At 36.8% G+C, this 26,302-nt stretch overlaps 1 protein-coding gene across 1 annotated transcript in view; it reads right to left on the bottom strand.

Annotated features, from left to right (window-relative positions):
* KCNQ5 (potassium voltage-gated channel subfamily Q member 5) overlaps positions 1 to 26,302 on the bottom strand; it is a 664,755-nt gene that overhangs the window by 44,164 nt on the left and 594,289 nt on the right. The window lies entirely within an intron of this gene.

Here is a 26,302-nt window from a genome sequence, read left to right as displayed (position 1 = left end):
TTTGGACTCAGGACATTGAGTCTTCTTGATTCTAGACCCAATACTGTATGCATTGTGCCACCTAGCTGCCTGTACCTCCTTTTCTGGAACCTTTTCTGACTTCTCTATATACCAATGTCTCTCTGCTCAACACTCCCAAATTATTTTGTATTTGTTTTCATCATATTTTGCAGACTTATATATATTCATGTTGTCTTCCTGAATAGATTATAGGATTCTTGACAGTAGGAGCTGTTAAATTTTTGTCTTTAGTAATTCATGCATTTACCATATGTCTGACATATATTAGATATTTATAATAAACTGGTCTCTTTGTGCTATTTTTTTCCCCCTTCCCATATTACTTCACAGTAGAGTCTCACAGTTTAATACAGTATTAGATGTTTCTGTGTTGCAATAGCCTACTATCTCCACCTCAATCCATACTCCACTCAGCTGTCAAATTAATCTTCCTTTGTCACGGGTCTGACCATATCTCTTTTTTATTCCATAAACTCTGGTGGTTCCTTGTTCCCATAAAGATAAAATATAAAATCCTTTGTTTGACTTTTACATTTCTTCATAACTTGGCCCCTCCCTACCTTTCCAGTTTTCTTATGCCTTACTCTCTTCACATACTTTGTGATACAGTGACACTGCTTCCTTGCTATTCATTGAACCCATCATTCTAATTCCAGACGGACCATATACACTGTCTTTTCCCCATTTCTGGAACTCTTTTCTTTCTAATCTTTGCTCCTGGCTTCTTTGACTTCTCTCAAGATTCATTTAAAGTCCCACCTTCTTAAAGAAGCCCTTCTCAGTCTTTCTTAATCTTAATGCCTTTCCTCTTAGATTATTTCCAATTTATCCAATATATCTTGATTGAGGGCAGCTAGTGGTGCTTCTGTTAGAGAGCTGGGCCTGGAATCAGGAAGACTTGAGTCTTCCTCAGACCTCAGACACATACTAGCTGTGTGATCTTGGGCAAGTCACTTAACCCTGTTTGCCTCAGTTTTCTCATCTACAAAAAGATTGGAAAAGGAAATGGTAAACTTCTCTAGTCTCTGTGTCAAGAAAAGTCCAAGTGGGGTCACAAAAAGTCAGACATGACTGAAATAACAGGACAACGAATATTTTGTTTGTACATCTTGCTGTCTTTCTTGTTAAGACTATGAACTCAAAGAGACTAGTTAGCTCAAAGACTAATTTTCTTTTTGATCTTTCTTTGTATCCCAGTACTTAGCAAAGTGCCTTGAAAGCACACTATGAAAATCTCTGTGAACCATAGGGTCTTTAGAATTGAAGCAGGAGAAAGACATAGAGGGGGAGAGAGAGAGAGAGGAGAGCAAGAGAGCAAGAGAGAGAGAGAGAGAGAGAGAGAGAAATGAAAGACAGAGAGAGACAGAGATCAGGAGAGGATAAAAGTATAAGAATTCTGACAAACTGGGCATCACATCTAGCTGTAATGGTCTGGTGGATAGACGCCAGTCTTGGCCTGAGGAAGCTCTGGTTAACATCCTGACTCTGACCTTTCCAAGCATTCCTCATTTGTAAGATGGGATGATAATCTCTGTAGTACTTAATTTAAAGGTTATGAGGTTCAAAGGAGTCAATGCACTTAAGGTGCTTTCTAAACCTTAAAGTGAATTATCAAAGTCCCTTGCTAGTCTTGTTATTTTCCAAGTTCACTGAGCAGAGGATCCCTAGGGCTGTTCAGGAGTTTAGGGGAGATGCCCCAGCATTAAACTCTGACATTTTCTTCTGAGTAGATAACATATAAAAGTCTAAATATAGCATTTGAGTATTATGTATAGTAAGAATTTCCTTCAAAGCCATCAGATGTACATTCACAACCCCATTTTATCTACTGCAGGAAACCAAGTGTTTCTGCACTCTCCCTTTCATTTAGTTGTGTTTTGTATTCGTTGGACAGACTCTAAGCAAGCTCTATAATAGAACCACATTATCTACAACATTTCAAAATGAATTTTCATTACTATTCATTATAGTTTAAGATCTAGGCATTAACATAGTTCTCTCATGTGAAGAAAATGCAGCCACATGTATCCAGCTTCTCTTTAAAGCCAGAGACAGTTTAGGTGGCACAGGGGCTAGTGACCCAGGCTGGTGAAGTCAGGATGATGTGAGTTAAAATCCTGTCTCAGCCACTTATTAGTGTGATCCTGGCAAGTCACTTAGTCTCTGCCTTAGTTTCCTTTTCTGTAAATTGGAGATAATAAGTACCTATCTTGCAGGATTGTTGTAAGGAACAAATAAAATATTAATTGTGACATGCTTAGCACAATGTCTGGCACACAGAAAGTGCCATGTTAGCTGTTACTACTACATGACTTTATTTTTGGAGGGAATCATGGTTAAATGACTTGCTCAGGGTCACAAAGCCAGTGTCTGAGGTTGAATTTGAACTCAGAGCCTATTGACTCTTGGACCAGTGCTTTATCCACAGCACCACCTAGCTGCCCCAAATGACTTTTCTTTCTTTTTTTCCCCTACATGACTTTTTAAATAGGTTATTGCAATCCCTTAACCAGTCAGTCTCCTCTCTTCTAGATCTTTCAACCTTCCTGTCCATTCTAGCTAGAGTCATCTATCTGGAATACACAGTTCGGACCATGTGGTAACCTCCCCCCCCCCAAAAAAAAATATAAAACTTAGTTTCAAGGTCCTTCACAGTCTAGTTTCAACCTTCAATTCAACATTTCCAGGTGAATGTGATTGATTATTCTTTTTTTGTTTGTTTTTAAAAGTTATTTGCTCAAGATCACACAGTTAGATAATTATTAAGTGTCTGAGGTCAAATTTGAATTCAGTTCCACTTGACTCCAGGACTGGTGCTCTATCCACTGCGCAACCTAGCTGCCCTGTGATTGATTATTCTTTACAAAATTTTCACTTCTGTTAGAGCTAGGCTTTTTTATTTACTCCCCCCAAATCTGGTGTTTTTGCCACCCCCTCCTTTGTTCATATTTTTTCCCCTATACTTAGGATTATTTCCTCCTCAACCTGTCACTGCACCTAATTTCCTTCATTTTCATCTTGCAAAGTCCAGATGAAATGATATTAATTTCTCCAAAAAGCCTGATATCTCTGGACTGGAATGCTCTCACCTTCATCTGATATATAATCCTTTATCTTGAGCACATGCTGATTATATTCTAATTTGTATCATAGTTATTGCAAAGTCCCGGTGAAATGATGATTTCTCCAAAAAGTCCTGATCTCTCAGCTGGTTGTGGTCTCTCTTTCATCTGATATCATAACACTTTGTCTTGAGCACTTGCTGATCATATTCTAAGTTGTATCATATTTATTCATGTGCATACCATCTTTCTCTACTGGCAGAAATCTGCCTAGTTAATTTTGTACTCGGCCATTTCATTATTATTATTATTCAGTTGTTTCAGTTATGTTCAATTCTTCTGGAACTCATTTTGGGGGTTTTCTTGGCAAACATACTGGAATGGTTTGCCATTTCCTTTGCCATCTCATTTTACAGATGGGTAAACTGAGGCAAACAGGTTTAAGTGATTTGCCCAGGTTCACACACAAGTTTCTGAGGATAGATTTGAACTCAGGTCTTCCTGATTTCAGACCTTACCATTTCTAGCATAATGCATTGCACAGCTGATGCTTAATAAGTATATAATGAATAAATGAACAAACCAATGAAAAATGAAGTTAAGAACTTTTAAAAAATGATGATGATGATAATATTAACAATGAACTTTTATATAGTACTTTTCCTCAATATAATCCTTTGAGCTAGAGATTACAAGAATTATTGTCCTCATATTAAAGATGAAGAAGATGAGGTTCTGAGAGGATAAATGACTTGTCTGTGACCCCACTACTAGTAAAGATCTGAGACAGAATTTAAATGCAGATAATCAGACCCCAGTTCCACTATTTACTATATTATATAGCTTCTTTATTTTAGATTCCAGTTTTAATAATAATAATAATAATAATAATAATAATGAATACTGTTGTGTCCTTCATTTTTGAAGACCACGACATCAAGAAGTGATGCCATGACAAGCACATGAATTTGATTTGAGTTAGGGGGTGCTGTGTTAAGTCACCAATATCATTTTCTCCTCCAGAGTCATCTGAATCCAGTGGCCAGATATGGATCAGGACGACTGGAGATGGCCCTAGATGCAGGACTATCAGGGTTAAATGACTAGCCCAAAGTCACACAACCAGTAAGAGTCAGTGTCTGACTAGCTGTCACTAGTTTAAGTAGAATAGTCAAGAGTGAAATTAGGTAAAATCTCAATACTTTTTAGGTGGGTACAAGGAAAGATGGTGGAAAATGCAGCCTTCATTGTCATAGCTTGAGAGAAGAGCTGAATACAGCTGAATAGTTCTCTCCTTTCCTTTCTCTGAACTTTTTGTTTCCTAAGTACCTTGGGTGATAACTTCTGTTATTATTGATGTAATTATTACATATATTAAATATGTACACCATAATTCTTAAGGGTTTTTAAAAAACCCAATAAATCCAATTGTCACTCAATCATGCATAGATGAAGTTTAAAAAAAATAGGTTTTTGTTTCTTGCTTTTGTTTTTTACACTACCTATATTTCCCATGAATCCCTTCTCTTATCTCCTCCCAGAGTGTTATCTTATAATAAAGAAAAAAAAGAGGAAAGAAAAAAAATTAAGCAAAATTCATCAATTTTTCAAAAAGCCTAATGGTCCCCCAACTCAGTAAAGAAGTTGAGGGGAGGTGCATTGTTATATCTCTTCTTTGAAGCTAAATTTGAGCATTATAATTTCTCAGTATTTAGTTTCTATTGTTTTGTTGCTGGTATTTTCTGTTGTAATCATATATATTTATATACATATATATATACACACACATTTTTCTATTTATTTCCTTTTGTACTAATTAATGAAAATCTTCTCTTCACTCATTTATTTCCTATAGTTAATTTAATACTTCTCTTCATTCATCATATTTATTATCTATAGCAGAGTAATATTCTATTATATTCATATATCATGATTTATATTGTCATTCCCCAGTTGATGGGCATCTACTTAGTTTCCAGTATTTGCTACCATAAGAATACAACTAAAAATATTTTGGTGAATATGGGGATTTTCTTTTGGGCTTCCTTGGGATACATAACTAGCAGTGGAAAATCTGGATCTCAGGATAGCAATAGTTTAATCATTCTCTTTGAATCTTTGAAAAATTCCAAATTGCTTTTCAGAATGGTTGGTCCAATTTACAGATACACTAACTATACATATATACCATGAATTATGTAGCCCCTAGACTTGGTAAATGTATCCATATCTCAAATTGTGTCCTTCTTCTGTCCATTGTCTGTTCAGCTATCAAATTTGTCTTCCTTAAGTCCAGGATTGATCATATCACCTTTTTATTCAATAAATCCAGAGGTTCCTTATTTCTATCAGGATAAAAATATAAAAACCTCTGATGCTTAGAACCTCTTTCTACCTTTCTAGCTTTCTTATACCATTCCTCTTGTCACATTCTCACACAAAATATTCTACCTCCCAACTTTGAGCAATTTCTTTAGTTTTCTACCATGCCTAGATCTGTTTCCTTCCTTCAAGTCTCATCTACAATTATACCTTCTGCAGTCCTTATTCTTCATGCCTTCCCTCTGAGATGATCTCCAATTTAGTCCACAAGTGTTTCATTTGTATATAGTTGTCTGTATTTTGTCTCTTCATTAGACTTCATTTGTCTCTTCCTTTTTTGTCCTTTCTATATATCCCTACCCTTTCCATGGATAGTAGATCCTGGCAAATAGTATATGCTTAATAAATCCTTATTGACTGCAGCAATGTGTCCAACTTTCCTACAGTTCCTCCAACATCCATTAGTACCATCTTTTTTCATTTTTTCCAACTGGCTGGATATGAGGGGAAATCTCTAGGTTATTTTGATTTACATTTCTTTTCCTAGTAACATGGAGGATTTTTCATATGACTTTAACAGTTTGATGTTCTTCCTTAGAAATACCATAAAAAGGGTGGAGCCAAGATGGCAACAAGAATGGATTGTGTCTTAGGCGCTCTCTCATAAAACTCATAAGCTAAGAACTCTAAATTTTCGAGAGACAGAACCCACAGAGGGACCCAGTGAGGCAGTTCTCCTACTCAAGGTAACCTGGAAAAGAGCAGAAAGGCTCTGCTCCTGGGGGTTGGAGGGGTGGGCCGCCTGAGTGAAAGAACTTCAGCCTCCCGGAGGCAGCCCCAGGGTGCTGGGGTCCGTGGCTCACAGCAGCGGGGGAGTTTCCTGAGCTACGTCCTGGAGAGCACCAGGCACAAATTGGGGGAATAGTGGGGGGACCACTGCCAGAAAGAGCACGTGAAGCCCAGTCCCCAGGACACACAGAGAGCAGTGTGGCCAGGTGGCCAGCACAGCTGAGTTCCAGGAAACAGAAGCAGGCAGAGCAGGAGCCCCCAGGGCATGAGCCCATTGAGCTGAGGGAGGGGAGTGAAGAGAGAGAGAGACTGCAGAGCTCTGTCCTCTGACTCTGGGGCTCTGACCACATTCAGATCCTGATCGCAATCTAGGCCCCCCCATAGAACAGCAGGGGCTCCCTCCACCTCAGTCCCATGGCAGAGGGTGCACATATGGTCATTCACAGACCAGGAGGGAGGACAGAGCCTCATACACTGAGACCCTTGTGGGAGTGTCCCAAAAGCTCAGGAAGCACCCCAAAACCAGGCTCAGGCTGGGAAAATGAGCAAGCAGAGAAACAAGAGGAACAGCATTGAGAAATATTTTGCATATGAGCCCAAGAAGGATCAAAATACTCAGTATGAAGATGAGGAAGCACAAGCTCCTGCATCTAAAGACTCTAAGAAAAACTGAAATTGGGCTCAGGCCATGACAGAGCTCAAAAAAAACTTTGAAAATCAAATGAGGGATTTAGAAGAAAAACTGGGAAAAGAAATGAGAGAGATGCAGGAAAAACATGAAAATGAAGTCAGCAGCCTAGTCAAGGAAATCCAAAAAAATGCTGAAGAAAATAGCATGCTAAAAACCAGCTTAGGTCAAATGGCTAAAAACAGTTCAAAAAGTTATTGAGAAGAATGCTTTAAGAAGCAAAATTGGCCAGCTGGAAAAAGAGATAAGAAAACTCTCTGAGGAGAACAAATCCTCCAGACAAAGAATAGAACTCAGGGAGATTGATGAATTTACGGGAAACCAGGACTCAATACTTCAAAACCAAAAAAACGAAAAAATTAGAAGAAAATGGGAAACATCTTATTGAAAAAACAAGTGATATGGAAAACAGAGTTAGGAAAGATAATTTAAAAATTATTGGAATACCTGAAAGTCATGATCAGGAAAAGAGCCTTGACATCATTTTCAAAGAATTACTACAGGAAAATTGCCCTGATATTCTGGAAGAAGAGGGCAAAATAGAAATGGAGAGAATCCACTGATCCCCCTGAGAAAGAGATCCCAAAAAACCAACCCCCAGAATATTATAGCCAAGTTCCAGAACTCCCAAGTCAAAGAGAAAATATTACAAGCAGCCAGAAGGACACAGTTCAAATATCATGGAGATACAGTCAGGATCACACAGGACTTAGCAGCAACTACACTGGAAGCTCGTAGGGCTTGGAATATAATATACCGGAAGGCAAAAGAACTTAGAATGCAACCGAGAATCAACTACCCAGCAAGGCTGAATGTCCTCTTCCAGGGAAAAAGATGGACTTTCAATGAACCAGGGGAATTTCAAATGTTCCTGTTGGAATGGCCAGAGGTGAACAGAAAGTTTGATCTTTAGATACAGGACTCAGGTGAAGCATAGAGATTGGAGGAGAGGGGGAAAATATGAGGGACTTGATGATGAGCTGCATGTATTCCTGCACAGAAAAATGACACTGAGAATACTCATATGAACCATCTCAGTTAATAGAGCAGGTAGAGGGAGCTTTTATAGTTGAAGCACAGGACAAAGCTGAATTTGAAGATAAAATATGGTATAAAAATGGAGTCAATAGAAAAAAGGGAAATGTAATGGGAGAAAGAAAAAGGAGAAGGGGAATAGGCCAAGATATTTCATATAATGATTTTTCTTTATTACAATGAGCTATTGCAATGATATGGAAGGGGGGGAAGGCAAGGGGGAATGAAGGAATCCTCCCTCTCATCAGAGGTGGCTAGGAGAGGAAACAGCATATATACTCAATGGGGTATAGGCATCTGGAGTAAGAAGGAGGGGGGGGACAGGGGGAAGGGGGGTGATGTGAGTGATGGAGGAGAGGATGGACAATGGGGGGAGAGTGGTCAGATATAACACATTTTCTTTTTTACTTCTTGCAAGGGGCTGGGATTGGAAGGCCTGTCCGAGACCATAGGGGTGGTATGGGGACTTGGGGCCTCTTGGCCCCAGAGCCGGGGATCTGGCTGCTGTGCCACTCAGCTACCCTACAGCAGAGTCAGAGTGAAAGGAGAGAGAAAATATAGTACATGGTAGTGGAGAAATATGAAAGGAGGGAGTTGCAATCAGCAATGGCAATGGTGGAAAAATATAGAAGTAACTTTTGTGATGTACTTATCATAAAGAATGTGATCCACCTGCGACAGAGTTGTTGGTGTTGGAACAAAGACTCAAGCACATTTTTTTATTTTTATTATTTTTTGGGGGGTGCAGGGTAAATGGGGCTAGGTGGCTGGCCTGGGGCTGCATAGCAGGGTGATCGTTGGGTGTCTGAGGCTGGATTTGGACCCAGGTGCTCCTGGCTCAAGGGGCAATGCTCTGTCGCCACCCAACCACCCCTACTATTATTACTATTTTACTTTATTTTGGGTATTTTTTTTCCTTTTTTTGGCTTTTGCAGGGCAGTGGGGTTTGGGTGGCTTGCATGTCACACAGATGGGTGATTGTTGGGTGTACTGGGCCGGATGTGGGCTCTGGTGCTCATGGCTCCAGGGCTGGTGCTCCATCCATTGTGCAACCTGGCCATACCTACAATTATTACTATTATTTTTTTGTTAATTTTAATTTTTTTTCTCTCCCCTTTGCTTTATCGCTCAAGCGAGTCTATATTTATGGGGGGAGGGGGTATTTCATTTACTCTTAAACAAGAATATTTTATTAATATATAAAAAACATTATGTACAAAATGAGAATAAATATTAAAGAAAAAAGAAAAAAAGAAATGCCATAAAAATTGAAGCTAAGAAAGCCTCAAAGATCATTTAATTTAATCCCATCATTTGTTAGAAGAATGTTAGAATAGAAAGCATTAGATTTGGAAGAGATCTCTATGGCCATTTCCCTCATTTAAAGATAAGGAAAATGATACTTTGAAGGAATTGATATCCCCAATATCATTATAAGATTGACATGGTTATAAATATGGAGCTTATATTAGATTGCTTTCTGTTGGGGGGGAAGGGAGAAAAATTGTAAAACTCAAAATCTTCCAAAAAAAAAAAAGATTGGTTAAAAAATTATCATTGCATGTAGTTGGAAAAACAAATAAATAAAATTTAAATTTAAATAGTTTAGCATTCTTTTAAGGACTAATTGTTCATATTGTTTTACCCCTTATCTTTTAAGTCATGACAGGGGTAGAAAACTTTTTTTTCTTCTGTTTTATTTCTTGTAGAAAACTTTTAATCCCAAATTCTTCTTTTGAGTCCTTCCTATGTGTTTCTACTTGTCACTTATTTCACTTGTGTTACTGTCAGGCGTTATATCCTTGAGGAATGAAAGTAATATTAATGTTATTGAGACATGATTTGGAAGGGCAATCTATGTCTTATAGAGTGAATCCTTCAAAGTCATTGTTCTGCTTCACTAAAACAGAGTTGTTTCCCATGTCCACTGTGGCTGTCAAACATTGATTGAGTGCCTCAATAAATGTAGGTGATACATAGAGGTATAAGACATGCTGTCTTGTGTTCAACAGGGTAACGGACTAGTTGTGATCATAAAAGGAGCTTTAAGTTTTAAATGATCTTAAATAAAAGGGAAATAAAGCTTTTTTTGTTCAATTTCTTATTCAGTTAGGTTAGTTTTGTTTTCAAATACTTTTATTTTATTTTGAACTGTAGAAATTATATCCTAAATTCTGAAATTCAGAAATCAAATTATGCCTTGCCCATAGCATACTGGGAAAAGAGTTGCTTGGACCTTAGGAGTTATCCAGGGAGTTGAAAAACTGGGATTCTGGCTTCCCAAGTCCATCATTTTGCTTCCACTGCAAATTCTTTTTATTGGATATCAGAACTGTGAATGGAAGCATGGTGGGTAGATCCAAATGATCACCTCCTGTCTAATTATTCCATCCTAATCTCAGCCAATTGGTCAGTCAATAAGTATTTATTGAATAGTTCCAATGAGAACTTAAGCATTGATGATACAAAGAAAGGCACTCTCAAGGACCTAACAGTCTAATGGGGGAGGGGCAGTGGCTAGGTGGCACAGTGGATAGAGCACCGGCCCTGGAGTCAGGAGTACCTGAGTTAAATCCAACCTGGGACACTTAATAATTACCTAGCTATGTGGCCTTGGGCAAGTCACTTAACCCCATTGCCTTGCAAAAAAAAAATAAAGTACAGTCTTATGGGGGAGATAATAAGCAAATGACTACGTATCATCAGTATAATTTATGGAGTAAATTGGAGATGATTAACAGATGGAAAACAATATTTAGGGAGATCAGAAACGAGGATGGGATTTGAGCTGGAACTTTGTTGTTAATTTCTTAAGATTTTTTTTTTTGGAGGTGGGACAGGGGAAAGTCAGAATGTATTTCTGTCCTCTTCCTATATGGATTACTGTTTCCCTTGACAAGGATAGGAACTATGCTCATGATTTTATTAGTGTAGGGAATTCTCATGTAAGAAAACTTCCTTTACCTTATCTGCAATTTATAGTCTTAGAGAGTTACCCAGAGCACTGACAGGTTAACTAATTTGTCCAGGACCAGTATGTATCAGGAAGTCTTTTTGCTTGTGTCTGGCTGTTTATCCTTTACTTAAGCCATGCTGCCTCTCTTTAGTCCAAGATCTCTAAAATTCTCTTTTTGGTTCCAAGGAAATCTGTCCAAATTTTTTAATTAGTTTGTCCTTCTGAATTAATCAGTGCTCCAAGAAAATGAGACTTCTTGCTTGCTAATGGAAGCCTTCAAGAAAGCTCAGTTTAGATAATATGGTGCCCTTACAAAGCAGCAACAGCTGGTCCTAATTCATAAAAAAAACAAAATAAATGTTCTTCAGTCTCTTTAGAATGACATAAAGTCATGGTAGCTCTCTATCATATTATTCAAAAGAAACTTTAAAAAATCAGTTTTAGGATAACCAATCTCCTGTATTTCAATTTTGTCTTCTTTACCCTTCAGTATTTCCTTTGACCCACATACTTCATGCTTGGGTGATTACTTCTTTATTTTTAAAGTAGTTACTTATCTTGTTACATATGAAAAATTCACATCTCTTATGATCTTGACACAGGATCAGAAGAAGTATGCCAAACATTTTAATTCCAGGAACTTAAATGACACATGAAATAATTTTACCCTATCACATTTCAGGATAGTACCTTGATGTGACTGTTACTTGTGGTGTTGACAACTACTTTATGACATCATGTCATGAACTACAATTCATTTTCCAAGAACTCTTTATTTCCTTGCTGGTTGGGTTTCTTATATCTTCCCTCACTGCTGTCATTTCCTGACATCCTAAATATAGAAATCACATTAAATTATTATACCATTCCAAAAGTATCTCTAACAGGGTTACTAGAATTTAGTGTAGCTGGTTGGGCCCTGATGAATGAACACTTTCTATATGTGGTCCTTTGTCCTTGATTAAAGCTATTTTCTCTGACATGTGGTAAATGGTGCATAGTTATCAAGGCTCTTGCCAGATTCTTCAAGGCACATGTGAGGGGCTCTGAAAAATATATCCGAAGACTTCATCTGCTTTTTACTGTTCTTCTAGGTTCTTGTTGACTTATGTGGGTTTTTAAATTGTTGTTTGTCCTTTGTTTCCAAAGAGGACTAATGCCATCGGGGTAATGTCTTGACTTGCCCATAAATATGATTTAAGTGAGGCAGAGCTGGGCAAAATTGTCAGTCACATTCTCTTCCTGTGTCATTGAAGCCCAGTGGCAGGATAAAAGTCAAGATGACTGGTCCAGGATGGCCCAGCATGACCTTGCCATCTTTGATGTCTGACCAAGTTCTAACCAACCCCATAAAGACTACTTTAGCTGTCTTCATGGCCATTGGAACAAATTGTTCTCATCTGTCTATTCTCCTGAGAAAGTCTTAGAGTTCATGGAATAGTTGCTCCCCTAACTCACTGACAGGTTTGAGGCCTGTTGGTTATCTCACTTTGGTTTAGCTGTTGAGATGGATGATCAGGGTGTGACTGCTGTGCATGCTACACCTTGAAATCACAGATGAGCAATACTTGAATCAGGAGGACACCAAAGGTGATGAGCACTCCTGAAAACTACTCAACAAGCTCTCATTCCAGAGTCTGAACATCCTCCACACCCTCAATTTACTAGTCTTTCAATAAAGAACAAAAGTTGACTATCTCTTGGCTAGCAAAAAGACAACTTTTTGATGACAGTGAAAAATCACTGGCAAAGAAGATAAAAGAGAGCAGTGTATAATAGAAAGATGAACTTTTATAAATGGATTACCATAGAGAAATTGCCAATCTCTTTTTTAAATTAGTTTCTTCAATGCCAGCTATTTCTGTCACTAGTTTTTAAAATTTTTTTTCTAATTGGTATTTCATTTTTCCAATTACATATGCATATTTTTAAGTTACAAAATTTACTTCCATCTTCCCTTTCTACCTCCTTCCCTTTGGTGACGAACAGTCTGGTTAATACATATTTGTATTTATCATGGTTTTAGTTATTTTCAGTATCAGAAATTAGGATTAAGGGAAAAGAAAGAAAACCATGAGATAGGAATGAAATACATAAGAGAAATTTTTAAAAAGTGAATTTAGTGTTCATTCAGATTTGGTAAGGTTTTTTTTTTGTTTTGTTTTATTTTGTTTTTCTTCCTCTGAATAGGGATAGCATTGCTGTAATTAGGTTTTTTTAAAAGGAAAATTAATCAATAATCAGTTGATCATCAAGCATTTATTAAGCATTAATGTGCCTTGGACCATACAAATCTCTGGAAATACAAAAAAAAAGGCAAAAAGAGTCTTTGTCTTTAAGACACAAGTTCAAATCTAGCCTCAGACTCTTTCTAGCTATGTCCCTTCCTCAGTTTTCTCAACTGTAAAATGGGGATAATAATAGAACCTATCCTTCAGGGTTGTTGTGTTATCAAATGAGATAATATTTATAAAACTTTTAACACAGTGTGTCTGACCAAGAGTAAATATTAAAGGCTTGTTTCCTTCTAATAGGGGAGACAACATGCAGACAACAAAGTCAATACAAGATGTGTTCAGTGTATATGGGAAACAATTCAGGGGAGAAATAGTTGAGGTCTCTTAGAGAAGGTACAATTGAAGCTGTTTTAGAGGAAGCTAGGGTATCTAAGAGACAAAAGTGAGGAAAGAATTCCAGGAATGAGTCCCAAGCAAGAAAGAATGAAGATGGGAGAAATGCAGTGTTGTGGGAATAGAAATTGAACTGAGGGTATATGGAGGGGAGTAAAGTCTAAGACTGGAAAGGGAAGAGACCAGGATGGATTGGGGGCAGGCCAATTATGAACTATTAGAAAAGGAAGAACCAGGTATCACAGTGGAGAGAACACTGGTTTTGGAGTCAGGACGACTCATCTTCCTGAGTTCGAATCTAGCCTCAGACCCTTACTACATGTATGACCTTGTTTTCTCATCTGTAATATGAGCTGGAGAAAGAAATGACAAACTATGCTAGTATCTCTGCTAAGAAAACCCCAAAATGGAATCATGAAGAGTTTGGACACAACTATAACTAATGAACAACATTAGAAAGGAAAAAGGTCAGGTTGGAAAGGGTCAATTGTTAGCTCTTCCTATTCCTTGAAAATATTTTGCACATATTTTATATCTTAGTGGTATGTGTTGTTTCCCCAGGAGAATGTAAGATCCTTAGAGTCAGGAATTGCTCATTTTTCTTTCTATTACCACCTCACAGCATAGTACCAGATATATGAAAGGTGGTTGATAAATACTCGAACAATTGATTTGAAAATCCTTTTCTTGTGTGCAGTTTCCCTATTCTGACATGTGATATATAATTTTTCATGAATTCAATAATTTTATGGATAGTATTTTTTTTGTAAAGGGAGCGTAGAAGTGAAACTTCTATTTTGCAAAGATATTCTAATACATAAATATTTAGGCTATCAAAGTCTCTCCTACAAGTACTTTACATGAAAGTTCTCTTGGAATGAGGACTTCTCTTGGAGTGGGGGCCTTCTTTTTAGAGCAGGGGTTTTTATAGGGTCCACAATGGATAAACTTTGCAGGAAGGAGTTCTACAAACTTGAATAGAAAAAAAATTACATCTCTATTCTCACTAACTTTTGAAACTGAGTATTTCCTTCAATTTTGAATGTAGGCAATGAAAAACTATTCAGAAGGGGTTCATAGAGGACAAAAGGGGTTCATGACAAAAAAAATTTAAAAACACCTGTCCTAGGTCATACCTAGAATAACTGATCAAGTGATTTTTTTTGAATCTTGAAATTTTCTCCCCCCTACTACTCATATACAAAATTTTCTTTTCATTTTATATGCTAAATTTTCAGATCTTTTTCCTAGTGGAAAAATAACAGTTATTTCTTTCTGTCTAGTGGCAAAGTTAATAGCCAACCAAAATATTTAATGGATCACAAACTGTTTACATGAAGAAAGTTATTTAAATCCTTACTCTATTCCTCATTTTCATTCCATCTTTGAAAATTAAAACTTATATGACTTGGATAAGGTAAAGTACCCTAGGGCTTACTTTTCTCAACTGTAAAATATGGGAGTTGGACTTGTCGGGGTTGAAGGTCTTGTCCACTTTTGCTTTTACTTTCATATCCCCTCATGATGTAATTTGATGAACAAAAGATAACTTTTAAATGAATTGTTCAAGAAGTTGGAATTCTGGGGCAGCTAGGCAGTGCAGTGGATAGAGCACCAGCCCTGGAATCAGGAGTACCTGAGTTCAAATTTGACCTCAGACACTTAATAATTACCTAGCTGTATGGCCTTGGGCAAGTCACTTAACCCCATTGCCTTGCAAAAACCTTAAAAAAAAGAAATTGGAATTCTGAGAACATAATGAATTCTACTAGTATTCCCAGCTACACTGTTCTGCAGACCCAGTCTTCTGAGGTCTATTGCCTCTATTGGCAAATAGGTTAGGGTTTTAGAATTTGTTATTTTAACCAACAATCTTGGAATTAACTGACCTTTTATATGCAGTGGATAGAGGGCCAGACTTGGAGTCAGGAAGACTCATCTCCCTGAGTTCAAAGCTGGCCTCAGATACTTATTAGCTGTGTGATCCTAGCAAAGTTTCTTAATCCTGTTTGATTTAGTTTCCTCATCTGTAAAATGAACTGGAGAAAGAAAACCACTCCAGTATCTTTGCCAAGAAAACCCCAAATTGAGTCATGAAGAGTTGGACACAACTGAAATGATGAGCAAAAAGAGGATTTATCCTTATACAGGGGCATGTAAATAATTCAGATTTAGTCGGACAATCATGAATAAACATTCACAATAGTCATATTATTTTGTTGCCTTACTGTAAAGCAATGGTAGGAACCTCTAGCCTGCATATTGGTCTGGCATTGCCTTGGCAGCAGGAATAGAAATTCAATAAATCTAGGAGCTATTTAGAGGTGAATTAATTAAATGTGTGACCAAATATAGCCCTCCAATGATGTTAGAAATATTAAAATGGTCCTTAGCAGAAAAAGGTTCCCCACCTGTGCTGCAAAGGAAAGATTATAATACTATGGGGGGTTATAAATAACCATTCTTTGTGTACATTTTGGGCAAATAATGACTTGACATCAATGGGACTGTGTAAGAAATGAAAGACACGAAAGCCATTTTCACAGTCAGTGGATTGCTCTGGGTATAGTGTCAGAAACAAAAATATGTACTATGTGACAGGACATATGTTATATAAAATATATGTGTATATATGTTTTTATATGTATGTGGTTATACATAATATATAGGCACATACAAGTGTATGTGCATTTTAAAAAATATGTGTATACATGTGTATATATATATATGTGTGTGTGTGTGTGTGTATATATATATATATATATATATATATATATATATATATATATTTGCACTAAATGACCAAGAATATGCTTGCCATTTCAGCAAAGGTTGCACAAGTCATATATACATAAATATTAAAGTAAAGCATATTTTATTTTCACTTAGGTTTTAGGATTTTTATCAGCAAGTATTTTTCTAATTAGTATTTTCAACATACTTCTCCATGGCACTGGTGTAAAGCTTCTTGATGATCTCCACCTATGAATAGATGGTTGAGAGGAGCCCTAAACAAAGGTTAGGTATTTTGAGTCACTGAAAAATTTATGAATCTTAGGAAAGAATAATGCTTGACAGTGACCTGGACAAAAATATTAGAATTTCAACTCGCAGCTACAGCCCATTCATACCAGCCAACACACAATTCTTCATCCCTTATTTTTATGCCTATTACTGCCTGCCTCTCATGTCTGGAATATTCTTCCTTCTCATTTCTACCTCTTAGAATCCCTTATTCTTTCAGAATTCAGTGTAAGTACCATCTTTTTTAGGAGATTTCTTGGTCAGAGACCTATTTCTAGCATCTTCCCTCTAAAGTTATCTATCTTGTATTTAATATACAGATGGATATGGATATATTGATATGCAAAAATATGTGTACATAATACATATGTATATAAATAATGCAAACATCATTCATACATATATACATACCCACATGTTGTTTCCCCCACTAGAATGCGAGCTCCCTAAGGTTAGGCATTGTTTCAATTTTGTCTTTGAAGACCCATCAATTAGCACAGTGCCTGGCTCAGTAGTAGATACTTAATAAAATGCCTATTGATTGATCACAGAATTAGAACTAGAATAGATCTTAGATTCATTTAATAGACAAAGAAACTACCTGAGATCACACAATTAACACGTGGAAATGCTTAATGAGGCATAAGTTTACAAAAGGAAAGGTTCTTAAATCCTTACTGTATCGCAAACTGTCATATTAGCTAAATGTCTAGTCATGATGCTGTATATATAAATTTAAATATTCATACATATCTACAAATAAATAAATTTACATATATATATGTATATGGAGGAAGCTTTTATTTTAACTAAGTTGTCCAAAAAGGTAGAATGCTCAGGCAGGTCTTTTTTTTTTTAGGTTTTTTTTTTTGCAAGACAAATGGGGTTAAGTGGCTTGCCCAAGGCCACACAGCTAGGTAATTATCAAGTATCTGAACTCAGGTACTCCTGATTCCAGGGCTGGTGCTCTATCCACTGAACCACCTAGCCACCCTCCAGGCAGGTCTTTGATGCCCAATTCCACACATTTTTCCATAGAACCTCCCTGACCCTCTCAATCAATTACTTGGTCAACTGTTAGTAATATGAATTTTATATAAAGTTATATAAATAATATAAATTAGGTGATGGAGGCAAGAGAGAAAGGGAACAAATATTTCTTAATTATGTGCCAAATTAAGAGCTTAGGCTCTTTATAAATATTTATAAATATTCTCCTTTGATCCTCAAGCAACTCTGGATGGTAGGTGCTATTAAGATCCTCATCTTGCAAAAAAAAATATTCATTTTACAATGGAAGAAACTAAGGCAGATTGAAGATAAGTGACTTGACTAGGGTAAAAGAACTAATAAATGTCTAAGATTAGATTTAACTCAGTCTTTTGACTTTAGGCCCAGAATCTCTATCCACAGGCCTGTGGATAAACCTTTCAGTTTTAACAAAATTCCTATTGGAAAAATTGGATAATCTAATGATATTTCTATGACATCTGTGGATATACTCCCATCAGAATGCCACTTTTATGTGGTACTCTCCTGGCATATTTAAAAGAAAATTGTGACTGGCAAATTATGAAGTAATGTCCTAAGTTCATGTTTGTAGATTGCAAACTTGGTATCAGCAGTCTTATGCAGAATAGTTTTCAATGGGCGGACACAAATCTGATTTATTACACATATTAGTAATTACTATGAGGAGTAGTATGGCAAGGAATAGAGTATAATAATAGTAGCTAGCTAGCACTTTATATTTTTTTAAAGCAACTTTATATGTATTATTTCATTTGATCTTAAAATAATCACATAGGGTAAGGCTCATTATTATACACATGAGGAAATGAAAATTGAAAGAGGTTAAATATTTGAACTAGGATTTGAACTCAGATCTTCCTCAGATAAGTTGCCAAGCTGTATCCATAAAGAAAGTCCAGACCAACTGATACTTATTGTGATAGCTTTTTTAATTTTTTGAAAATTTAATAGATAATAGATAATAGGATCAATTTCATGGCTAATCACATGTAGGTGCAATTATAGTATTTTTTAACTATGTTAATTTATTAATTCAGAGATAATATAGGAAGTACTATTAGTTTACTATGATATTATTGTGAGAGGGAAGCTTAGTATAGTGAACAGAGCATGGAACTTGAGGATCTGATTTCATTTCCCAAAGCTTCCAGTCATATCCTAAAGCAAATCAGATTGCTTCTCTGAATTTCAGTTTACTTACCTACCTTACCAGATTATTGTGAGGATTATCTTTCATAATCTTAAAACACTAAATAGAAAGAAACTTTTATTATTATTATGTCAAATCTGGGTAAATGCAGTTTCTTTAACTACTAGAAGAGGCAAGGGTCTCAAGAGTCACTCTGGAACTTTAAAACACCACAGAAGTATTCATCTCAGCTATCTCTGTTTTTCATTTAAGATTTTTGATCTAGCCAGACCTGTACTTGGTCCTAACTTTGACTTTCTTTCTTGGATTTTGGACATATACAATGGCGCGCTTTTTCCATATAAGTCTATATCTACTTTTCTTTCTTCCTTCCTTTCTTCCTTCCTTTCTTCCTTCCTTTCTTTCTTTCTTTCTTTCTTTCTTTCTTTCTTTCTTTCTTTCTTTCTTTCTTTCTTTCTTTCTTTCTTTCTTTCTTTCTTTCTTTCTTTCTTTCTTTCTCTCTCTCTCTCTCTCTCTCTCTCTTTCTTTCTCTGTGTCTGTGCATCTGTGTGTCTGTGTCTTTGGGTCCATGTGTGTTGGTCCATGGAAAAAGAATAGAAGGGACAAGTCACATGAGGAAGAGTTAATATTTCAATGTGTGTGGTTTTTTTTTTTAGGTTTTTGCAAGGCAAATGGGGTTAAGTGGCTTGCCCAAGGCCACACAGCTAGGTAATTATTAAGTGTCTGAGACCGGATTTGAACCCAGGTACTCCTGACTCCAGGGCTGGTGCTTTATCCACTGTACCACCTAGCCACCCCTCAATGTGTTTCTAAATACACAAAATAGTAGAAATATACAAAAATAGTAGAAAAAAAATTGACCTGGGAACCAGGAAGCAGGAGTGGCTGTACTGCCCACCTGTTTGAAGCTAACCTGGATGGGTTTAAGCACCCATCTCTAAAATGAGGATATTGGGTTACCTGCACATTAGATTTCTTCCTAAATGTAAAGTTGTGAAATCCTTTAGGCCCTCATCCCACCTCATACTGCTCATGATCAAAGGGGGATTCCAGGAAATTTACCTAGGCTGGAGAGATTGTTATACAAGTATTTTATCCCAATCACAAATACATTGTAATAATTCAAATTAAAAAAGTTTTAAGACATGTGACATAGGAAAAATGATAAGCTCCAAACACCATATTTTACAGACTTAGTAATAGATTCTCAGAGGGTCCAAGTTGGTCCTTCTATTAGTATACATTCCATAGTTCTCTCCATCATAATATACAATAATAATAATAATAAAATAAAAATTGCCTATTTTTTGACCCAGAAATAGTACTACAAAATTTGTATTCCAAAAAGATCAAAGAACAAAGGGAGAAGACCCGCAAGGACAAAAATATTAATAGAAGCTCTTTTTTGATGACAAAGAATTGGAAATTGAAGCAATGTCCATCAATTGGGGAAATGGCTGAACAAGTTGTAGCATATGATTGTAATGGAGTTTTATTTTGTTATGAGAATTGACAGTGGAGATGGTCTCAGAAAAACAAGGCAGAAGTCTACATAAACTGATTCAAAAAGATATAGGAACATCCAGGAGATGACTGCACACAGTAATATTGTAATGATGATCCACTGTGAAAGACTTGGCTACTCTGATCAATACAATGATCAAAGATAATTTCAAAGGACTCATGATGAAAAAATTCTATTCACCTCCAGAGAGAGAATGATGAACTCAGAGAGTAAATTGAAGTCTAATTTTCTCACTTTCTTGATTTTTCTTGCTTTATTCTTTTTGGAAATATGGATAATATGGAAATGTGTTTTACATATATAATTAATAAATCACTTGCCTTCTTAGCAGGTAAGGCAGGCTAAGATAGAGGGATAGAATTTGGAACTCAAAATTTAAAAAGAAAAAAAATTTAAAATAAATAATGATTCTTTTTTTTCTCAAAAGAAAAGAGATCATTGAATCTAGGATTGAAGGGAATGTGTTTAACCTGAAGAACTGCTGATATGCAAGTTCAGGGCTATGCAAATTTTCCTGAATCTATACTTCACATCACCTGAGAGGAGGTCTAGAGCTGGGGACCTTTGCCAAAAATATTTACAATTACATTTGCTAGAAAATGTATACTTTTCGAGGCAGCTAGGTGGTGCAGTGGATAGAGCAGTGGCTCTGGATTCAGGAGGACCTGAGTTCAAATCTAGTCTCAGATATTTAATACTTACTTAGCTGTGTGACTTTGGACAAGTCATTTACCCCATTGCTTTGCCAAAAAAAAGAAAATATATATTTTTTACTTATAACAACTTTGGAATGCAGAGTTTACTATAGAGAATTGTAGCAGTCATTCCACTTAGTAAAAAGATTGGAGTTAGCATGAAATAAGAAGTTGTTTTAAAAAATTGAATCTCCGCATCTTGCCCAGGCTAAGAATGTAGGTGGGATACTCATGGGCTGATTCTACTGATTGGCATGACAGCCTTGACCTGTTCCATGTCTGATCTGTGACAGTTTGTTTCTCCATTTTTTAATTTTATTTTGCACTAATAATTTCATTGCAAATAATAATTCATAATTAGAAGAGACCTTTTATGACTGTCTTCCTTCAGGGAATTGCCACTTATTTTTGTCTCCCCCCCCCCCCCCAATCTTTGATTTAATCCTCCAGTGGAAACTCCTTCTCCCAATGCTGATTGTAACTGATCTGCGGCCTTGAGGCTAAGGTCACTTGACCAGTGTGTATGGCAGAGGCAGGGCTGCAATCCAAACCTTCCTGATCCGAGTCAGATTTTTATCAGTGACATCAGAGTGTTCGAACATGTGACCCTTAACACTCGCCAGGGTGGCCCAGATTCAGATTAAAATATATAATTGGGAGAAAAATAACAAAGAAATAAAAATACAATAAAACATGTAGGTTAATGATATTAACTATAAATAATTATAACATGTGATTACTTATATTGATTATAATTAATTATAATATGCAGTAAAATATTTGGTCAGTTAATATGAAATCCACAGGTATCTTATATGCATTTTAGAGGTCCCTATTGCTATTTGATTTTGATCCCACTGTGCTACACCAGGATGCCTCTCCCACCTGTTGTTTCTGCTCAGAGAATAGTAGGCTCTGTCCAGTGCTAGCCACTCCTTAGAGATAATCATTTTCACTTCTCCCTCTTTCATTTTTTTCCTTGTTTTTGTGGGGCAATGGGGTTAAGTGACTCATCCAAGGTCACACAGTAAGTATCAAGTGTTTGAGGTTACATTTGAACTCAGTTCCTCCTGACTTCAGGGTTGGTACTCTATCCACTGCACCACCTAGTTGCCCTATTTCCTTAGACTGTTGGTAGGAAACCATCTAGACATAACTAATTTAGGGGAGCATGGGAGTCTGGTCTGCCTTATCAATCAACATTTTTAGGTGCCTATTATGAATTTGTGACTGTGATACACAGACAGAAGTGGAGTTGTCCTTCCTTGCTTTTAAAGGGCTCACAGTTTTTGGGTAGAGCAAGGAGAATGGAGAAAACAAAGATTATACAGGGATACTTACTGAGATTTCCTTGATAAGGGGAATTCGTGAGTGTGAAACTCTCTCTTCAGTGGGGCACCTTTTCTTATGGTGTGCCCTCATCATGAGGGCTGCGCTCTATGAGAAGGGCAGAATTGAAGCAGCTCAAAGGAAACGTGACATCCATAAGCTTAAGAGTACCCACCCCAGGTGTTCACATGGACTATTTGTTCCTGACCTGTGGTAGAGCATTCCGAGCTCATATTGGGCTGATTAGCCACAGTTGGACACACTGTAATTTGTCTCTAACACAGTGATGTCATTTATTCTTCTTCCACAACAAAGGACTGACTAGAGCAATGAAAGGTTAAAGTGATTTGCCCAGGGTCACACAACCAGTCTGTCAGTTAATCAATAAACATTTGCTGGGGGCGGCTAAGTGATGCAGTGGGTAGAGCACTGGCCCTGGAGTCAGGAGGACCTGAGTTTAAATCTAACCTCAGACACTTAATAATTACCCAGCTGTGTGATCTTGGGCAAGTCACTTAACCTCATTGCCTTACAGAAACAAACAAAAAAAAGTGGACATTTGCTAAATTTCAAACATTTGAAAGACATGATAATTCCCTATCTCAAGGAGCTCACAGAGAAATGGGTAAGTCAACATTTACAAACAGGATAAAATGATAAACAGGATTCGGTCAGAGATACTCAACAGCAGATAGGAGCTAGGGTTAAGGACAAAGGAAAAAAGGCTTCCTGGAGAAGATGGGCCTTGAACTGAGACTTGAAGAGAAACAGGGAAGCCAGGAGGCAGAGATGAAGAGGAAGAGAGTACCAGGGGTGGGGGCCAGTGGGTGGAAACCTAAAGTCCAAAGATGAAATATCTGAAGTCTGAGCAACAGCAAGGAAGCCAATGGCATTGGATCAAAATATACTTGGGGGGAGGTGGGGTGTGATGTATAAAAAAGACTGGAGGAAGAACTTGAACCCAGGTTTTATTGACCCATGACCGTCTCCATCTACCTTGCTTCACCTAAAACAGATACAAGGTGATTGTTGGGAGAAGGTACTAACTGAGAGGACTCAGAAAAGATTTAATATTGAAGGTGGCTTAGAAACTAAGGAGTTTAAGAGGTACAAGTTAGAGTGGGGTTCATTTCAGATGTGAGGAACAGGCAATGCAAAGAGATGGAAATGAAAGATGAAGTTTCTTATTGAGGAACAGTAAGAAGGTCATTTTATCTGGATCACAAAGTGCTTGAAAGGGAATAGTTTCTAATATGATCTGAAAAGTAGGATCAGATCTTGGTTATGAAGAGCTGTAAATGATAAGCAAAGGGGTCTATACCTTATCTCTGAAGTAAGTATTAAGAACCAGTGGATTTTATTGATCAGGAGAATAACATAGCCACTTCTATGCTTTAGGAAAATTACTTTGGAGGCTAAATGGAAATTAAATTGGAGAGAAGAGAGTGTGGAATCAGGGAGACCAATTAGAGAGCTATTGCAATAGCAGGTGAGAAGTGATGAAAGCATGAGTTTTCCACGTGTTTTGCCTGCTACTTTACATTCTAAATCTACATAGAATGTAAAGTAGCAGGCAAAAGACGTGTAAATAAAACCATCATGATTTAACAACTGAGTTGGATATGTGAGGAGGCTGGGGAACTGAGGAAGAAATTGAGACCGATTTAACTAACTGGAAGAATGGCAGTGCCGTCCACAGAAAGGGAAGCATTTATTTAGATATAAAAACATGCAAAATTCCACAAGAAGGAAAACACTTCAAGGTATGTAAACTCTTTTAGGAACTTGAATCTCCTGAATTGTCTTGGTATTGAACTCTTGTTTAATCTGACTAGGTTACATTTGATGCCTTTGGACGGTCATCCCATCACCCTCAAGAGAGAATTATTGCCCTGTTACAGTCTATCTTAAGTTTATGGTTTTTCTCTGGAGAGGAATCTGTTCCTATATTTCCTAGTTCCTCGGTTCAGGAGGCCTTAATAACAACAGTTGACATTTATATATCATTTTACAATTATTATCTCATTTGATCCTCACAGAAATCCCAGAAGGTAGGTGCTAATATTATCCATATTTTACAGATGAGGAAACTGAGACAAGTGGATGCTAAGTGACTTGCCCAGGGTTATGCAGCTGGTAAGCATGATGAGTCTTTCTGATTCCAGGCTTGTGCCACCTGGTTGCCAAGCATACCTCAATACCAATTATTAATACTGTGGGCACATTAACATAATTATAATTTAACTATGTCTAAAAATATGTGAACAAGAGTATTTTAAGATGTAGTACTCTGCCCTTATATTTTGCTAATCAGCAATATTCACAACATTAAATGTTGCTAACAAGGAGACCTATTATGTAGGATAGTACAACTGAGTAGTTTCTCCTTAAGATAAAAATCATTCTTTATATTGACTGAACACATAAGTCATATATTATCTTGGCATCTTAAGTTAAGCAAATTGTGCTACCCATTTCTATATTTCTGGATTCTCTGTTAACTATTGTCAACTAATTTTTCTCATTGGCTAGAGTTTGAAAAATGGTCTGCAGAAATACTGGCAAAATTTCATGGACTAGTTCCTGACACATAATTAAAAGATGACTTTATGTTTTGAATAATGATATGTAGCAACAGAGGGTGTTAAAAACAATTAGTTTGGTTTCTCTATAGCAAAAAATTGCTGATTCCATCACAATAATGGCTTAGTAATGGCTCATAAAGAAAATAAGAAGATGCTAAACCATTTTGTTTCCTTTGTTCTTCTTAATTGTATATATTGCCATTTTTACAATCACTACTCAAAGGCAAAGGTGAGAATATACATTCACATAGTCCTAATTAGTTGCAGTGAAAATTGCAAAAGGTATTCAGAGCTTTTTATCATCCTAAACAATAACCCAATTATTATATACATTGACATCCATGGCTGATATTTTGAATAATGTTTCTATAGATCAAAAGAAATGTTAGCAATCAATCAATAAAGATTTATTAAAACTTATTCTGTGTCAGATACCAGGCTACATGTTGGAAATACAAAGAAAAAAACCAGATCATCTCAGAGGGAGGTAAGATTTCTGCCATCCCCAATAAAGTCTATTTCTGTTTAAGTAAATTACTTGATTAAAATTAACTGAATGGGATGATGATGATGAAGAGAGCTGCCTTTTGGAGGATGGGTCATGATTTCTGTAACTTTTCAACAAAAGCATTTCCATGAACTGTTCCCCAAGAAATGAAGCACATTTTAGCATATGATTTTGCATTTGTTAATTTTAGACTTCTAAAATTCCAGTTAGTATTACCACTGTTCTGGAAGAAAGAAGATGAGATGAGAGAATTAGAATTCCTTTGAGTAGTGTGGAGTAAACTTGCAATTCCAGAGGTGTTTCATGTCCTATAGACTTAGGAATCTATTACTTAATGACGATGAATCATGTAGCTGTGCTCATTCCTTCATTCATTTTATCAATGTCCTATAGGGCAGAATGGAAGCTACAGGCCTGAAATTAGAAGAGATCAGAGACTAGCTAGTCCAACCCCTTTATTTTACAGAGATTCAAAGTCAGACTTAGAGAGGGTTTGTGACTTAGCCAAGGTCACATGGATATTTTGATCTGAGACAAAATCTGAATCAAGTCCTCTGATTACAGTCAATGCTCTTTCAGTGGTACTCATGCACTCATCGTTGACACATTCTACTGTGTCTCTTATTATCTGTTGCCTCCTCCCAGGATTTTTCACCAGAGCATCTGAATTTAGTTTAGTCTCCACAAAAAGGAGAAGAACCTTCAATTCTTATTCAAGCACTCAGATCCATGACAAGTTGCATAGAGTATTGGCTTTATTTCATCAGACAGAAAATGCAAAACACAAACTACTTGAATCCAAGGACTGAAACAGTGAAGAAAATTCTCCTTCCTTCTCTGGTAGGTCCTTACCTGGGCTAGTCACTTTTACAACCATCTTGACCTTTGGTCCAGCTCTGTGATGGTAGTTTTGCCTCCCATCTCCCTTTTCTGCCCCAATCAATAAACAAA

The sequence above is a fragment of the Macrotis lagotis genome, chromosome 5, assembly GCF_037893015.1.
Source record: "Macrotis lagotis isolate mMagLag1 chromosome 5, bilby.v1.9.chrom.fasta, whole genome shotgun sequence".
Lineage (NCBI taxonomy): Eukaryota > Metazoa > Chordata > Mammalia > Peramelemorphia > Peramelidae > Macrotis > Macrotis lagotis.
The sequence above is the reverse complement of the archived record's forward strand: the minus strand, read 5'-3'. Positions and strand labels throughout refer to the sequence as shown.